This window comes from Macrobrachium nipponense, chromosome 18, assembly GCF_015104395.2.
Source record: "Macrobrachium nipponense isolate FS-2020 chromosome 18, ASM1510439v2, whole genome shotgun sequence".
NCBI lineage: Eukaryota > Metazoa > Arthropoda > Malacostraca > Decapoda > Palaemonidae > Macrobrachium > Macrobrachium nipponense.
In genome coordinates, this window is record NC_087211.1 from 2,366,138 (window position 1) to 2,384,986 (window position 18,849).

Sequence of the window (18,849 nt, forward strand, 5' to 3'; positions counted from 1 at the left end):
TCTCACCAAACGGCGCCAAAAGTTGGGGCGAAAAATACCGCAATTGTTCCTTTCAAAAGGTAGTCCCACAAATTAATAGAACCTGAATCTATTCTTCTTTTTCATTAACTTTCAGTGAGAGACGTGGCTATTCTATTTTATGCAAAGTACGCAAAGGTAACGCGCGTGATTTGCATTTCTCCCGAACTGTGTGAATGAAAGGTTGTGTGTTCTCGGTGGTGAGAATTTCATTTTAGTTTGCGTTAGTTATTTGATTTGTTTATCTTTGTATTCCTGTTCTCTCGTGGATATATTATTATAAATTGTGAATATATATAGAATCTGTTATTGTAATAGCCACAATAAACCTGTCACTACTAAGCCCTGGATCCAAGTGCGGGAAATATGAAGCAATTATGTGTGCAGTAGCGGGAAACGAACCAGCATCCCATAATCACAAGGAGGTCACGTTCGTTACAGATTATGGGATGTGGATTCGTTTCCCGCTACCGCACATCATAATTGCTTCATATTTCTTGCATATGGATCGAAGTCTTTGTAGTGACAAACATATCTAAAATGCGTGAAGAATTCGAGAAGTTACGAGGGCATTATGACTATTACAATTATATATTAATATGTATCCCTAGAATACACGAAGAGCTCGCGTTTTGATAAAGCAATTGTAAGAACTGAGTACTTTTTTTTCAATTATTAAAGGGAATACTTTGATGCTCTTCACGTAGGTGTCATATTACTGGTAAGGGTTATTGCATCTTGCTCTCAGGCAGTTGCTATGGAAACGAAACATCTCCCGATGTCAGTGTACACTAAATATATATTTGCACTCTGGAGATCATCCTTATAAATTCTGCAATTTGAATTGACGAATTGCGATGAAATTACAACTGAAATTATATCATTATGCAAAAGGATAAGAATACAAAAGGGACAGTTGTCAGTAACGCCTATTCAAACAAACGGATTGTATATTATCTCGTGTATATTTTGCATTTCTTTTATCCTTCTACTATTTGTCGATGATTGAAAATGAATGGTCATAACACTTAATTTTTGTTGTTCTTTGCAACTTGGCACAATTATATTGAAATACCTTTTATGAAATATGGTAACCTATCATTAGAATGAAGCCAGGTGTGTGTGTGTGGTGTGTGTGTGGGCGAAAACACACTCACACTTAAGTATTTGGGATAAAAAGGCTTTACTCGAGAGATCATAATATATACAGGGATACATACTCTCTCTCTCTCTCTCCTCTCTCTCTCTCTCTCTCTCTCTCTCTCTCTTCTCTCTCTCTCAGCAGAACACAGTGTAATTTTAGGAGTGATCCCTTGCAATTTCTGAAGCAGAAAGTTTCGGACAATAATATACACAGGGGAGGATACTCTCTCTCTCTCTCTCTCTCTCTCTCTCAACAGTTATGCAAGTGTATCAAATAATGAAGGCTTACGTTAATAGTTGAGACATTTCAGCAGCAATTTATACAGAGCTCAAGTGCTACTCATGAAATTAGAAACTCAGTCGCGCGCGCGCGCGCGTACATACATATATACATATATAAGTACATTCATAATATATACACTAATATATATATATATATATATATATATATATAATATATATATATATATATATATATATATAAGGTCACTAATGGACATCTTAATCGAACAGCAATTAGAGCAGGGGGCTCTCTCTGTTACCCTCCTCCTCCTAATAACAACAGCGACAATAACCCAGCTGTTCGGAATGAATTGGAATGTACTACATTCCCCTTTCGAATAACTTGAGGCCCACGGCGGAGGAAGTGACACTCACATCATAGCTTCTCAGGGTAACTTCAATTGCTCACGGACGGTACGTTTAAGGAGCGAATTTATATATACTATATATATATATATATATATATATATATATATATATATATATATATATATATATATATAATATATATATCTATATATATATATATATATATATATATAGTATATATATATATATATATATGATATATATAGATATATATATATATATATATATATATATATATAGATATATATATATATATATACATATATATATATATATATATATCTATATATATATATATATATATATATATATATATATATATATATATAATATATATATCTATATATATATATATATATATTATATATATATATATATATATATATATATATATATATAGGATATATATATATATATATATATATATATATATATATATGTGTGTGTGTGTGTGTGTGTGTGTGTGTGTGTGTGTGTGTGTGTGTGTGTGTGAATCACGGAAGTTTGGAACGTGATAAATCCATAAAAAAGGTATAAAGCCACGTTGTTTATTTTTCCTTCGTGGCTTATACCTTTATATATAAATATATATAAATATATATATTATATATATATATATATATATATATATATATATATCTATATATATATATATATATATATATATATATATATATATATATATATATATATATATATATATATATACGCTCACTTTCCCCCTCGCTCGTCTGCTATACAAAAGAGAGCAAAACTATTATCCATAGTGAGTTGCTTCCTAAGTGCATGGGCTCTTTCACACAAACCAAGCGCATTCAGAATTATCAGGAAGCGTTCAGTAGCGGAGAGAAAGCGGGAAAACGCATCTCATGCATCGCTTTTATTTTATTTCTGTTTTTACTTCTTGTGTTCAACGCTTGTTGGGCTCCGGCTATTTCCCAAGGGCGGCGTTATGTTGGTGCAGGAATTGTATACCTCGTCTGTTATGGAAGGTGTCTTTTCTTTATGCCTATTTTTTTTATTTCTGTTGGTTGAGGAAATTTGATGATAATGATCATGATGAGGTTTACATTCCTATCTCACCTTTCAGACCTTCTTTACTCTCAGTTTCGCTTACATCAATGAATGACTTCATATTCCCCAACGCTTGGCTTTCGGTCTCAATTTTATATTCCAATTCGAAGGAAAACTTTAGAGGGAAAAAATAGTAGCACGATAAAGTTTCCAACTCATTGAAAATTTCCTGATTCCTGATATTCCAAATGCATAATCGATAAACGATATATTAAATTATGTCCCTTTTTTTATCCCGTGATATTCAACATTCATTTTTAACCAAAGTGAGAATTCTGGAATGAGAATAAATTCCAGCCTACGCCTCTTGGTGCAAATAAAAAAAGTAGATAACTAAGAAATAAGGCGCCCCCAAAAAAAAAACAAAAAACAAAACATAACGACCCTTAAGCAATATGAGAGGAGAGAAAAAACAACAATAGGGTTTTAACCGAAGTAGAATCACTGAAGAAAGTTGAGGCATAAAAGGTTTTAAAAGTAAGTCTCTCAAGTTACTTCATACTCTGCCTTCATGGCCGGCCATGTTTTAAGATTTCTTTTTAATTTCCTTTTTCTTTCGAAGTTTACTGACGCTATTTCAGTTTAACTAGATTACAGAGTTTCCCGATGCATCCATGCAGAGAGAGAGAGAGAGAGAGAGAGAGAGAGAGAGAGAGAGAGAGAGAGAGAGAGAGAGAGAAAGTATTATATACCGTACCTGGGAAATCGTCAAAGGCCAATGCGGGACTCATATGTCAAAGATTAAATGGATGAAAAAGTATAAGAAACAAATGAATGACATAAAAACTTTCTTAATCTTTAATTCCTATACGTCCCTCGTGACCTGTAGATGAATTTATACACACACATACAAACGTAATACACACACACACATATCTATTTATCTATCTATATATATGACTGGTAAAAATGTTCTGTAACAACAGAATTCCATCTAATAAAAGGAGCCCATAAAAACACCAAAATGTAGAGAGAAAAGTACTATATTTCAGAGACTGCTGTCTCTCTCTTCAGGTATATGAATGAGAAAAGTTTACAGAAAAGGTGGTATTTATACCAAGATATTCGTCCACAAGTAAGCCAATTTAGGTCACCCCCGCTGATAATCTTCCTTTAATCTTCTTAAGCATTGGTTGAATGAACACTGCGTCGACGTTATCTGATATCCAATTCCCTTTTGAGATGTTCATTACCTGCTTCTCTTTTATTAAGGCCGATTCCATCATTTGACTCTTAATTTGTATTTGTAAATGTCAAATATCTGTTGTGCCTTTTTAAATTTTTTGGGGAATTTTTATGAGTGAGTGATGATTTTAGTATTCTTAATATATAATTTCCAGCCTTGAGGATGCATCATGTGATGTGAAACGTCGGTATAATAAACGATACCTGTGAAGATATATATATATATATATATATATATATATATATATATATATATATATATATATATATATATATATATATATATATATATACGTGTGAATATACGTATATGTAAGGGAAAAACAAAAACTGTCTAATTAGTAAAGAAATAGATGAAAAAAGTGAATCAATTATCAAAGTACGAGGAGAATTGTTTGAGGGTAGTAATGCATCGCATATTCGCTTGTGCTTTCGAGGTTCTAATTACTTAAAGAAAATATGTCATCCATCGTATGACAAATAACATGAAAACTTACAAATAATATAATTCGTTGAAGATGATGACTGTGAAATATATTCGCGTCCTAATCAATGGTAAGTGTCTCCGCCCACTTCGGGAATGACCATTGAAATGCAAATGGTTGGAACGATTTGAATTATTCCCTGATATACGAGGCGTTTTCATTCCCGATTCCAGGAGCGATCGTTCTCTTGGGGAAATGATGACCTTATTATCACTTAACGCCATAAATTCCAGCTGTAATGAAAGAACTCCATTTCAATTTAGGAGCGCGATGAACGGGAATGAATATGATCCCTAATTTTTCACGGAGTGAGGACATTCTTATTTCTATTCGTAACAGAGGAGAGGAAAGTCCATTTTTCAGGAAATAATTGATGTGTTTGACTGACCTGAACGTCTTTGACTACTTTCATTTACTGGTATTGAAATTGACCTTAATCTTTAGGATATTTTGGTAATACAAGTAAATCTACATATTGAATTTCATGGCGTTTACTGAGGAAAATTTGGTAAGAGCTACGAACCAACAAGTCGCATTTTTGTATTTATCTATTTGGGTTAAAAAGACACGCCTTAGGAAATCCACATCAACAGGTGTGACAAATCTATCTCTTGTTACTTATTTATGTTTTCCTGTTTATTAATTTGTTAATTTATTACATCTCTTTTTAAAAGTGATTTCTGCCTCCCGTTTTTGCCTTCTGATACTTCTTGCTAATGAACACCTTAATATTCTTTATTATTATTATTATTATTATTATTATTATTTTTTTTTTTTTTTTTTTTTTGCTCTACAGTCCTTCAATTCGACTGGGTGGTATTTATAGTGTGGGGTTCCGGGTTGCATCCTGCCTCCTTAGGAGTCCATCACTTTTCTTACTATGTGTGCCGTTTCTAGGATCACACTCTTCTGCATGAGTCCTGGAGTTTTTCTAGATTCCTTTTCAGGGATCTTGGGATCGTGCCTAGTGCTCCTATGATTATGGGTACAATTTCCACTGGCATATCCCATATCCTTCTTATTTCTATTTTCAGATCTTGATACTTATCCATTTTTCCCTCTCTTTCTCTTCAAATCTGGTGTCCCATGGTATTGCGACATAAATGAATGATACTTTCTTATTGACTTTGTCAATCAACGTCACGTCTGGTCTGTTTGCACGTATCACCCTATCCGTTCTGATACCATAGTCCAGAGGATCTTTGCCTGATCGTTTTCTATCACTCCCTCAGGTTGGTGCTCGTACCACTTATTACTGCAAGGTAGCTGATGTTTCTTGCACAGGCTCCAGTGGAGGGCTTTTGCCACTGAATCATGCCTCTTTTTGTACTGGTTCTGTGCGAGTGCCGGGCATTCACTTGCTATGTGGTTTATGGTTTCATTTTTCGTATTGCACTTCCTACATATGGGAGAGATGTTATTTCCGTCTATCGTACTTTGAACATATCTGGTTTTTTAGGGCCTGATCTTGTGCCGCTGTTATCATTCCTTCAGTTTTCTTCTTGAGCTCTCCCCTCCCCTTGTAGCCATTGCCAATTGTCATCGCTGGCTAGTTCTTTAGTCTGTCTCATGTATTGTCCGTGCATTGGTTTGTTGTGCCAGTCCTCTGTTCTTTCTGTCTTTCTCCTGTCTCTGTATATTTTCTGGGTCTTCGCCTACTTTTATTAGTCCTTCTTCCCATGCACTCTTTAGCCACTCGTCTTTACTGTTTTCAGATATTGCCCCAGTGCTCTGTTTCGATGTTGACGCCAGTCCTCTATACTTAGTTAGTCCTCTCCCTCCTTCCTTTCGTGTTATGTATAGTCCTGTCCGTATTTGCTCTTGGGTGTAGTGCTTTGTGTATTGTCATTTGTTTCCTGGTTTTCTGATCAATGCTGCGGAGTTCTGCCTTCGTCCATTCCACTATTCCTGCGCTGTATCTGATTACTGGCACTGCCCATGTGTTTATGGCTTTTATCATATTTCCGGCGTTGAGTTTTGACTTGAGTATCGCCTTGAGTCTCTGCATATATTCTTTCCTGATCGTGTCCTTCATCTCTTGGTGTTTTTATATCTCCTCCTTCCATTATTCCCAGGTATTTGTATCCTGTCTCATCTATGTGTTTGATGTTGCTCCCATCTGGTAGCTTTATCCCTTCAGTTCTCGTTACTTTGCCTTGTTTTTTTATGTTGACTAAGGCGCATTTTTCTATTTCAAACTCCATCCTGATGTCCCCAGATACAATCCTTACAGTCTGGATTAGGGTATCTATTTCCTTGATGCTCTTACCATACAGCTTGATGTCGTCCATGAACATCAGATGGTTGATTTTGTTGCCTCTTTTCTTGAGTTGGTACCCGGCATCCATCTTCTGCAGTACTTTTGTCATGGAATCATGGCTACTACGAAGAGTAGTGGGGACAGTGAGTCGCCCTGAAAGATCCCTCTCCTGATATTAACCTCTGCTAGTCTTATTCCAGAGCTTGTAAGTATTGTATTCCAGTTGCGCATTGTAATTTTTGAGGAAGCTGATGGTATTTTCCTCTGCCCCATATATTTTCAGGCATTCTATTAGCCATGTGTGTGGTATCATGTCGAAGGCTTTCTTATAGTCTATCCATGCCATGCTTAGGTTGGTTTTCCTTCTCCTACTGTTCTTCATTACCATTTTGTCTATCAGGAGCTGGTCTTTTGTGCCCCTACACTTCCTTCTGCAGCCTTTCTGTTGGTGGGGGATGGTGTTTGTCTCCTCTAGGTAGTTGTATAGCCTTTTCACTGATGATACCTGTTAGTAACTTCCACATTATTGGTAGCAGGTGATAGGCCTGTAGTTACTGGCTATATTTCCCTTACTCTTGTCTTTTTGTACTAAGGATGTTCTTCCTGTGGTCATCCATTTGGGTGCTTGGTGATTTGAGATACAATGCTGGAGTTGTTCTGCTATTCGTGGGTGTAGGGCTTGAAGTTTTTGAGCCAGTATCCATGGACTTCATCGGGACTGGGGCTTTCCAGTTTGGCATTTTCTTAGTTTGGTGTCTGACTCTGTCGTCGTGATGTCTGTGAATCTTTGTTTTATTCTCCCTGTTTCTTCTTCCTTGACCTTCCTGGAGCCATGTTGCATGTTTGTTGTGTGATACCGGATTGCTCCATATGTTTTCCCATAGTCTCTTACTTGGTTCGGCTTCAGGAATTTCTGGGTGGTGTCTTCCCCTCTTAGTTGGTTGTATAGTCTTTCTGGTTGGTTCCGAATAGTTTGTTCTGTTGGTATCCCTTATCCTGTTTCATGTACCGTTGGATCTTGTGTGCTTTGGCCTTAAGCCTCTGTTTTACATCTTCTATTGTGTTGTTTAGTCCCCTCTCTTGTACTTTGTATTTCTCGTTGAGTTCCTCCCTTGTTTTCTTTTTTGCTTCTTAGCCTTTTTTCTGCCATCTCTTTCAGTTTACTCAGTCAGATCTCATCACCATGATTTGCTTTTCCAGGCGCCTTTTCAAGGAGGTTGCTGTTTTGGTTTCTGTTGGGTTGGTTGTGACGGTGGTGTTGGTGTTCGAATCCCCAGCAGTTCTGCTACTAATCTTGCTCCTGCATATGTCAAGTTATTTGTTTCTGTGATACTGGTGGTGTGTATTAGGCCCATTATTTCATTGACCTCACTTGAGTTTTTCTCTCCCTTAATTTCTTGGTGTTGTAGGCTTTCATGGAGGGGATCTTTGTTATCTCTGTATCTGGCTCCATCCATTGTCTAATATTTTCTACCCATTCCGTCCTTTCTGTTACTTCGTCGGTGTTTCTTCGTGTGTCGTTGTTTGATACTTCATCCTCCCTGTCGTCTCTCAGTTCGTCTTCGTGTAATTCGTTGTCGTGTGACATTTCCCTTTCCAGTTCTTCTCTTTCTGTTGGGGAGAGCCAGTTCTTTTTCTTTATGTTCCTTACTTGGTCTGCCAGCCTCTGCTCTGTTTGGGGGGTGTTTATTCCTCTCATTCCAGATGTTGACCAATCTTCTTCTATATCCTCTCTCCGTCGGTTGCTTCTGATGTAGCATCTCCATATTTCCTTATTTTCTTCTCTTGTCCATTTTTCTTCCTTTTTGCCTCTGTAGCTCCAATCTCAGGCTGTTGATTGCTGGTCGTTGTGGTGATCAGTTGCTGGATGACGACCTCCAAGTACCTGACCGTCCTTCCCCTACAATTGGGTTGAATACCTGGTTGCCGACGAGGCTCCTCTGTTGCCAGAGGTTCCATTTACGTCGTTGTCGTTTATTCCTTCATTTCTTTCCATCATTGCTGAGTTTTGCTATTTAACCCATAGCTGGACCCTACCCCATCAGGGATAGGTACTCATTTACAGCTGAGTAGACTGAGGAAATTATGGTAAAGATCCTTTCCCAAGGAATCAACGCCGAGGAGAGCGGTCACCCATCCAACGACTGACCAGCCCCAATGTTGCTTAACTTGACTTAAGTCTATTGACGACCTAACCAACTCCTCCACGGCGCCACATTTATTATTATTTATATTATTAATTATTATTATTATTATTATTATTATTATTATTATTATTATTATTATTATTATTATTATTATTATTATTATTATATTATTATTATTTGAACGGTCAACCCTATTCATATGGTACAATCCACACAGGGGCCACTGACTTGAAATTGAAGCTTCCAAAGAATATTATGGCGTTCATTAGAAAGAAGTAACAGGTCATGGAAAATACAGAAAGAAGAGATCACCTGTTAAAAAAAGAAAAATAAATGAACGAATAAAAAAAATAAATAGATAAAAATGTAAGCAAATTATTATAAGAATAAAAGGAGAATTGCTTCAGGGTAGTAAGGCATCGCAACTTTGCTTGAACTTTTGAAGTTGAAGAAATTGTTGAACGTTTCTCGCCAAGGAGATGAGATACTCGAGGCGTGGTTTAAAAAAATAACCCTCCTGAATTGGGGAAAATTTCCTCTCGCAGTTTACACACGGAGGAAAGATAGAGATGAAACAAAAACGTCCACGAAACAAAGTCGAGGGCAAATTGTCTATGTTACCTCCTTCTCATCAACTCCTGTACCGCAGCTACTTTCTCACCAAACGACGCCAAAAGTTGGGGCGAAAATATCGTAATTGTTCCTTTCAAAAGTTAGTCCCGCAAATTAATAGAACGTGAATTTATTCTTCTTTTTCATTAACTTTCAGTGAGAGACGTGGCTATTCTTTTTTTATGCAAATTACGTAAAGGTAACGCTAGTGATTTGCATTTCTCCCGAACTGTACGAATGAAAGGTGGTGTTCCAGGTGGTGAGATTTTTATTGTGGTTTGCGTTAGTTATTTGGTTTGTTTATCTTTGTATTCCTGTTCTCTCGTGGATGTCATTATTATAAAATGTGAATATATATAGAATCTATGTTATTGTAATAGCCACTACACTCCCTTCGCCCTTTTAGGATACGCTTGTCACTACTAGTAAGCCCTGGATCCAAGCACGAGAAATATGAAGCAATTATGGTGTGCAGTAGCGGGAAACGAACCGGCGCCCCAAAATCACAAGGAGATCACGTTCGTTACAGATTATGGGAAATGGATTTGTTTTCCGCTACCGCACATCATAATTACTTCATATTTCCTGCATATGGATCCAAGGCTTTGTAGTGCCAAAGTATTTAAAATGCGCGAAGAATTCTTGAAGTTAAGAGGGCACTAAGGCTATTACAATCACATATTGATATATATCCCTAGAATACAAGTATTTCATGTATTAAAGGGAATACTTAGATGCTCTTCACGTAGGTGTCATATTCCTGGTAAGAGTATGTGCATCTTGTTCTCAGACAGTTGCCATGGAAACGAAAGATCTCTTGATGTCAGTAAGCCTTGCATTTTATTGCACTATGAAGATAGTCCTAATAATTTCTGCAATATGAAATGAAGAATTGCAATGAAATTGTATCTGAAATTATATCAGTATACAAAGGATGCTAATACAAAAGGGATACTTGTGAGTTATTTACCCCTTTTTACTTCTACTATTTGTCGATGATTGAAAATTAATGGTCTTACTATTAATTTTATTTTGTTCTTTGCAACTCGGCAAATCTATATTGGAATACCTTTCATGAATTATGGTACCCTATCATTAGAATGAAGCCAGGTGTGTGTGTGTGTGTGTGTGTGTGTGTGTGTGTATGTGTGTGTGTGTGTGTGTTTGGGCGAAAACAGACACCCACACATGATTACTTGGGATAGAAAGGCTTTATTAGAAATACCATAATATATATAGGCATACGTACAACATTTCTCTCTCTCTCTCTCTCTCTCTCTCTCTCTCTCTCTCTCTCTCTCTCTCTCTCTCTCTCTCACCAGAGGCAAGTGTACTTTTAGGAGTGATCCCTTGTAATTTCAGAACAAAAGGTTTCAGACAATAATATACTCAGGGAAGGGTACTCACTCTCTCTCTCTCTCTCTCTCTCTCTCTCTCTCTCTCTCTCTCTCTCTCTCTCTCTCACAAGAGGCAAGTGTAAATTAAGGAGTGATCCCCAGTAATTCTGAAGCAAAAAGTTTCAGACAATAATACACGAAGGGAAGGGTATTCTCTCTCTCTCTCTCTCTCTCTCAGCGCTCGGTGTAATCTGAGGAGTGACCCCTCCTAATTGCCCAGCAAACACACCACGCTATTTCCACGTTGCAAAATAGTGAAAATATGGTGAATATTATTGTTCATGTTATTTTCACGTTGCGGCAAAGTGAAAATAAGGTGAATGTTAATTTCTACCAAAGTGCCACGTAGTATCTACGGTCAGAGGGTCATCCGCCTGGCAAGGATATATGAGTGTAGATTGTAGTAAGAATATTTTGCTCTATGTTAGGATGATAAAAAAACGTTACTGGATACCTTAAAATTTTTGCATTATGATGTTGTTGTTAGACGTACATATCACGTTGCTATAACGTCCTGTTTCGCTATCAACTTCTCTAATTTTGTTAGGCAAGAATGATTGAATCAAGAGCATATGAAGAATTTTTCATAACATGTTGATTGGGTTTGTTGTATTCTGTTGCTCTTCACTTGAACAACCAAGGAGCAATCAAACGATGGTCACAGTTTGAAATTTATGCCATTTTTATTTGTCTATTTACGTTAATTTCTTATAGTTAGCACATTTATTTGGGATGCTAGTTTATCAATATTACAGACACACAAAAATATTTCACCTCAATCTCCTTTGGTTTACGAGTAAACTTAAAATGAATCTTGAAAGACATAACCACACCAGGTTCGGTGTCTGTATATTCGACGGATTATTGTTTTCAAGAAGCGCCGTTGCAAAGAATTTACATGAGATTCAAATTGAGCTCTGCTGCTGCTGCATACGTCCCCATAATCCATCCCGGCGGCCGGCAACCGTTTTATAAGTCCGTTACGGTGTTTCCAAAGTGCTTTTCTTAAGGAAATTAAGGTGTGTATATGTATATACCGTATATGTATATAGGTTTTGTTAGTGCTAGTATCAATTTTTGTCCTGTATAACATAGCATGTAAAGCAATACGTTAGCTAAATGTTGCACATAAGTTTTTAGTAACTAAGTTAAAAGAACTAGAGTGAAGCTGTCTGTAGGCTTGGTTAATCTTAAGTACATAGCCTAGTATCTGAGGCATGGTGGGTGTTTCTTGAGAAATTGCAGTTTCCTATAGTATTTTGGTTGCTTATTAACAATTTAACATTAGTTTTTAAGGGTCGGGTGTAATTAACTTAGAATTTATCTTTGAACTCTATCCTACGGTAAGGGAGACCCAATGGGAATGTGGGGTTTTGGGTGGGGTAAATCACTTGGGAGAATTATTATGCCGTACAACTTTAGGCTAGCCTACGCTAAGGGGGACCGATGGGAATGCGGGTCTCTTTTAAGGAAGCAAACACAGGGGTTGAGACTTAGGCTAATTTAAAGGCATGACATCAAAAGGTGGGACACGGGAATGGCGTAGACCGATCCCTCCGTAGGTACTAAATACGTTGGTAAGGATATGGTTCCCAGGTTAGGTTAGGTTAGGTTAGATAAGGTAATAAACATCCTTCTTAGTTACAAAGTTCTGTGATAGATTATTCCAGTTGCATCATCTACTAATATATGAAGTTGGACCAAGCCACCTACCTCCACTCAAAAGTATTTGAAATAGGTAGTGTTTTAATTTTGTTCGTGGGGGGGAGGTGTTTGTTTCGGTGGCTTGGGGGAACTTTGATCATTGTCTAAATATAAATTGTCAACCTTTACCACTACATTCAACACTGTCCTTACAGGAGGATTTGATGCATCTTCCAGAGACAGCTCTTCACTGCCCTACCAACGAAGTCCATAAAAATGGCTGTATAAAGAACAACAAATCAGGTATTTTAAAACTATATGTATGATATGAATTAGATGTATTTTGAGTTGCATCGTTTGGCATTGAATAATGAATATTAATTCATCTACAGAATCCACTCCAGAGGTTCTCACAAAGGTTTAAGGGAAAACTCCAGTTGAACAAAAGGTAAGTTATGTGCACAAGTATTATGCTTTTGTTCGCAAAAGTATTTTAGGGAACTTGGATATACCTATTGAGTTCAAAGACTGATAATTAAAACTGACATTGTCTCATTCTACTGAATTTCTATAAAGATTCAACAGGTGATCTACAATAATTATTATTTCAGATTATCTCTAGTTGGGGCTGCAGATGAAGGTAGTGATGTGTATGTACAAATATCCCTTTAAACATGAAATACTGAATTTTATTTTAAACTGTAATTTGATTGCATTCATTTTGGGTGTGGTGAAATATATGTCACCTTAAAGTTACACAGTATATTCATATATAATCAATTTTCTCACAGCCACATCTTCAAGATCTGCAGATTCAGATCTAAGAGGATTTGTAGCTGTGTCAGAGGCAGAGGCTGCAGGTTTTCAAAAAGAAAATTGTGCTCAATATCTGAATATACTGTAGCACCTCTGCTTTGAAAAATAATTTATTTGAGACCGGTAATCTTTCTGCTAGTACAGAGCTACAATGTTGACACGCCTCAAAACAATTGAGGAAAATCAGTGGCTGATGGTAAACCTAATACAATCTGTAGCTTCTGCTGTACGTTCAGGAGGGGAGGATGTGGATGATGTTTTGCCAGCCCCAGTACGCAGTTTAGAGGTGCTGGATGACTCGTGTACTAAGTTAACTGGTGAAACATTCAAAAAGAAATTGGTAAGAACAAGTTGTATTATCTTGGAGATTTGGAGCTGCTGTTTCAAGTGTTTTAGGGCTTCCATTATTTATAGTGGACCATCCTGGATACTTTGAATATAAGTAAGGGTATTTTTTATGCATGAGAAAAGTAAATTTTATTATTTTCTTTCTATATATTGCAGACACTGTATTTGTCATCATTTAGGAGGGCATAGCCTTGGAGGGACAGTTCATAGGATTAAAAAGCTTGGTAGCAATAGTGTGTGGTCCTCATATAGTCTAAAGGGAAGAAAAGGAAAGCTACCATTTACTGATCTTCCTATCTGCAAAGTTGTCATCAGTAAGTGTACAGAAATTCTTAGTTACAACACCAACTTACAGCATTATCTTTAGTAAAATAACATTTGCTCCTTCACAAATACAAACCTTAGTAAAGAACTCAGATTTGTACAGTTATAAAAAATGCAAATTACTTTTAAAATTTTGTCGTTTGCTGTGGTTGATGAAATTAAAATAATTAAGTCTCGTTACGTTTGACATGCTTTGATTTCTCTAAAATGTAAATTGAATCTTGCTTGCATCATATGTTTTGGTTTCTCTACCCAAAGGAGCATGCTTAAGAAACTACAGAAAGGCAAAATTATCATAAGTGGAAGACGAAATAAGTGAAGCCCTGAAGCATGTCCCTAAAAGACAAAGTGGCCTGAAGTATAAGGTGAGCATTGAGCTTGATTTAATGTTCTGGTATTCCCTTAACTTGATCATTTTTTATATTAAGGAATAATGAATATGCATTTTGGTATCAAAGCAGCACTTCGATATCCATCATATTCCCTTCTCCATTCTACTTCTCACTCCACTTGTGCACAAACACTCCCAACAATCTTGCCCCATTATTTATCACCACATGCTTCTCTCAGGTAAATCCTTTCCACTGCACACATTCTTGCCTGTTCTTCACTATTCCCAGTACCTGTTTTTGAGATGTTGTCAGGGTAAACATATTTCTTAAACATCTCATACAACCCGCATATAAAAACTCCTCGTTTTCATATGCTTTGTAATAAATCTTTATTCCTTTTAATAAAAGTCAACATTCTCTACTTTAACATCGTAATGTTATCTCTTCCCACAGGATCCTGAACCTAAAAGACCCAATTATTTAACAGCACAAGAGTCGTCCGATTCAGAAAACTAGGCGCAGATTAAATCAAGACAGAGTGCAAGGTTCAGTGGCCCAGGAAGGTCATACAGTATGAGGCCCTCCACACACACACACACACACACACACACACACACACACACACACACACACTCCTGCCATCATACTTCCCACTCTCTATACCACATAACCATCATTAACCACCTGCTACTACTTAATGTAGTAATTGTTGATGTGCAAGCAAGTCCGCACCAAGTCTACCTCGCTCCTAAGAACCTTCTTGTGCAAGATAAAATTCATGATCTTATAATTCATAATGTAAGTTTTTATTTCTTAACTGCTACCAGGAGAGATCAAGTAGAGTATATATGTGTAGCCCATGAAATATGATTTTTTTTATTTTTACTATATTTATACCTAACTTTTTTTTCAAATATTATTGCCCATGTAACATCCTATTTTTGCTTCTATATGCTGTATACTCTTCCAGGAATATTCTTTTGGTTCAAATATATTTGTATGCATATTATGTGTGTCCTTCCTGGAGTTATTTTTTTTTTTACACTAAATATTTTGTTATATGCCAATTTATGGCCTACTTGGAAAGTGCTGTTTTTTTTCATCTATGTTCGTATATTGCCATTGAATTTAAATTTTTTAACCAATATCTTTAAAAATGGAATGTACTATTTTCCTCATTGTATTTTATACCAATTTATGGCTTATTTGGACTGTGCTATTTTTGTTAATATATTCTTTATACTCTGGAATTTTTTTTCAGCGATATTTGTATGCTGTGTACTAATTATGGCCTTGAATTATTATTTTCATACAATCAACTTACCTGTCAGATATATACATAGCTAAGACTCCGTCGTCCCCGACAGAAATTCAAATTTCGCGCCACTCGCTACAGGTAGGTCAGGTGATCTACCGGCCTGCCCTGGGCGGCAGGACTAGGAACCATTCCCGTTTTCTATCATATTTTCTCTGTCGCCGGTGGTATCAACATTGTTGCTATTACCTCCTGACTTAGATTCTTATTTCATCCTTTGATCATCGTTTATCGGCTTTTTGGTGACGTATCTGGATCGTGTTTTTGGCATTCGCTACTGTGGACTGATTTTGGACTTGCTTTTTGGAATTTTCTCAGTATGTCTGATTCAAATGTGAGTGTGAGAATGTGTGTGAATGTAGGCTGCAGGGTGAGGATACCGAAAGCTTCGGTTGATCCTCACACTGTATGTCGTAAATGTAGGGGGTTTCAGTGTTCTGCTACTAATACTTGTCATGAATGTGAGGGATTAAATGCAGAAGAATGGAAGCCTTTAACTTCTTATTTGAAGAAGTTAGAGAGGGATAGGGTTAGACGTCTGAAAGGTGTGAGTACAAGGCCTATTGAGCCTTTTATTGATCCTTATTCTAATCCTGATGATTTGGATTCTCCCTATTTGTCTAATTCACTATACTATATGTTCGTGTGCACTCATAGTAGTAATTGAACTGTTTATCTTTTTATATTCTCTAAGTATCACAGACTGCACTTAATTTATTCTTTTCTCTTGCGTCTAAGTTGAAATTTCAGTTGCAAGTTTAAAAGAATATTACAATTGTTAAATTTTATCAATGCCAAAATTAATGTTAAAAATATTGTTGGCAATGCATTCACTGAAATGGCTGTTCTTTATTGCAACGATTGGCCTTCTTGCAATTGCAAATCAGCATCATTGACCATCTACAAAGAATCAGTAAAGTCATGGCACAAGATGACAAGGGAGTAAAGCAAGATAATTTACTCTCCATTCAACCATTAGTGAACAGGAACATAAAAAAATACCTCTTGTTAAAAGACATCGAATTTTCCAAAATATCTACTTTAAATATGTTTCACACAATTAAGTTTAAATATCACTTGCCCATAAAGTCAGTCAGATGCAATGCATTAATACCGTAAAAAATTGCATTTGAATTTTAATGATTTATTTATCTCTCTCTCTCTCTCTCTCTCTCTCTCTCTCTCTCTATCCCCAAATGCCCAGAGCGGACAGCGCATATCCTCCGGTTGGGGCGAAGATATTAAATGTTGCTACGCAATTTCTCCTCGAAATCAGAAAATCTCTGAACCTTCCTTATTGAGATAAGAATTTCTCTGCATATTTTTGAAAGAGAATTTCTTGTGGAAAAATGGACACCAGATTAAACTTTCTCCCATTCCGACTTCTTTTAAGCTACAAGGAAAAAAGTCTTCCGACGAAAAAAGATAAAAAAAGAAAAATGGTCAGTGCCATGAATTGTCACGTGTTTCTCTCTCTCTCTCTCTCTCTCTCTCTCTCTCTCTCTGCTTTCTAAGACCGCAAACCTCCACCAAGTTCTTGTCCCAAGAAAAAAAGTTACATTTCCATCTCCCCTGAAAACGTATTCATTTGGAATATAGAATTTAGGCCAAATACCAAGCACTGGGATCTTTGAGGGCATTCACCTCTGGGGACATTGACAATAAGAAGGTTTGAGAGGTGTAACAGGAGGAAGACCTCGAAGCAGTTGCATCATGAAACAATTGTTTGGTAAGGGTTAAGGAAAGTCAGATGGTCAGATGGAAGAATGGGAATATGAACGGAGGTTCAGTAAAATGGATGAAAGCGGTTGCAACTAGTGGCCGAAAGGACGCTGCAAAAGACCTTAAGTAATGCCTACACCGCAGCACAGGAGGTGCACTGACGTCACTGCCCTTCCTACCTACGGGGTAGTCATTATGTTACCTGTCAATAAATTCATCTCTGGTCACAGATTTCTCACTGATCTTTATTATTGATCTTCTCCTTTGGTAAGTAACAATTGATGCCTCTATGTCCTTATTGCCTTCAGGCAGAGGGCGAAACGAAGAAGCGGAGATTCCTCGAAGCAAAATCTCCCACCTTTCAGAAACCGATCACCTCGCAATTTCAGGGCAGCCATCTTTGGCACAGTGCCAACATTTTCGGAAAGGTGTCATGAAAATCCTCCCGCCCCAAGGTTTTTTTGTTTTTTACCTAATCTTCCTAAAAGCTACTGAGGAAAAGAAAGCCTCTGGAGAAAAAAAGTCCCATTGCCTGGGTAGTAAAGCGAGAGGTGTTTTTGCATCAGAAGAACGAAAAACCCAACTCGCGCTTTCCACAGATTGTTCTTCGTTTTTCAAATGATTTGACCTGAACTTTTTTTTTTTTTTACCTTTTTACAGCAGACGACAGGTTTCCTTCTTCCATTTGTAGGCAAAACTCTTGGGGGTACCCGACGTGTTCCCTGGTCTGTCCTTTTACCCAAAAGTGCAGCAATCTGGAATGAGAAATGAGAGTAATGTTAACAAGACAGAATGGGGATATGTGTTGAACAATTTTTTGCTCTCTGCGACAAAACCTGATGTCTAAAACAAATTAAGGAGGTAAAGGTTACATAACAATAGAAAAAAATCGATGTAGTGCATGGAAATTTTCTCTACAACATCTTTAAGGTATGAAATACGCTTACACCCCCCTCTCTCTCTCTCTCTCTCTCTCTACTCTCTTCTCTCTCTCTCTCTCTCTCTCGTCTCTCTCTCTCTCTCATATATATATATATATATATATATATATTATTAGATATATATATATATTATAGATATTATATATATATATCTATATATATATATGTACATATATACACATACATATATATATATATATATATATATATATATATATATATATGTATATATATGTATATTATATATAATATATATATTATATAGATATATATGTAGTATATATATATGTATGTATATATATACATATATATAGGAACTTCGAAGTTCCCAGCGCTTGGCTTTTGGCCTAAATTCTGTACAGCAATTCCGATTCATATTTGACTAATCCTTATCCTTAAAAGAATGTGAGATAAGAGCGTCTGAAGCTGACAGAA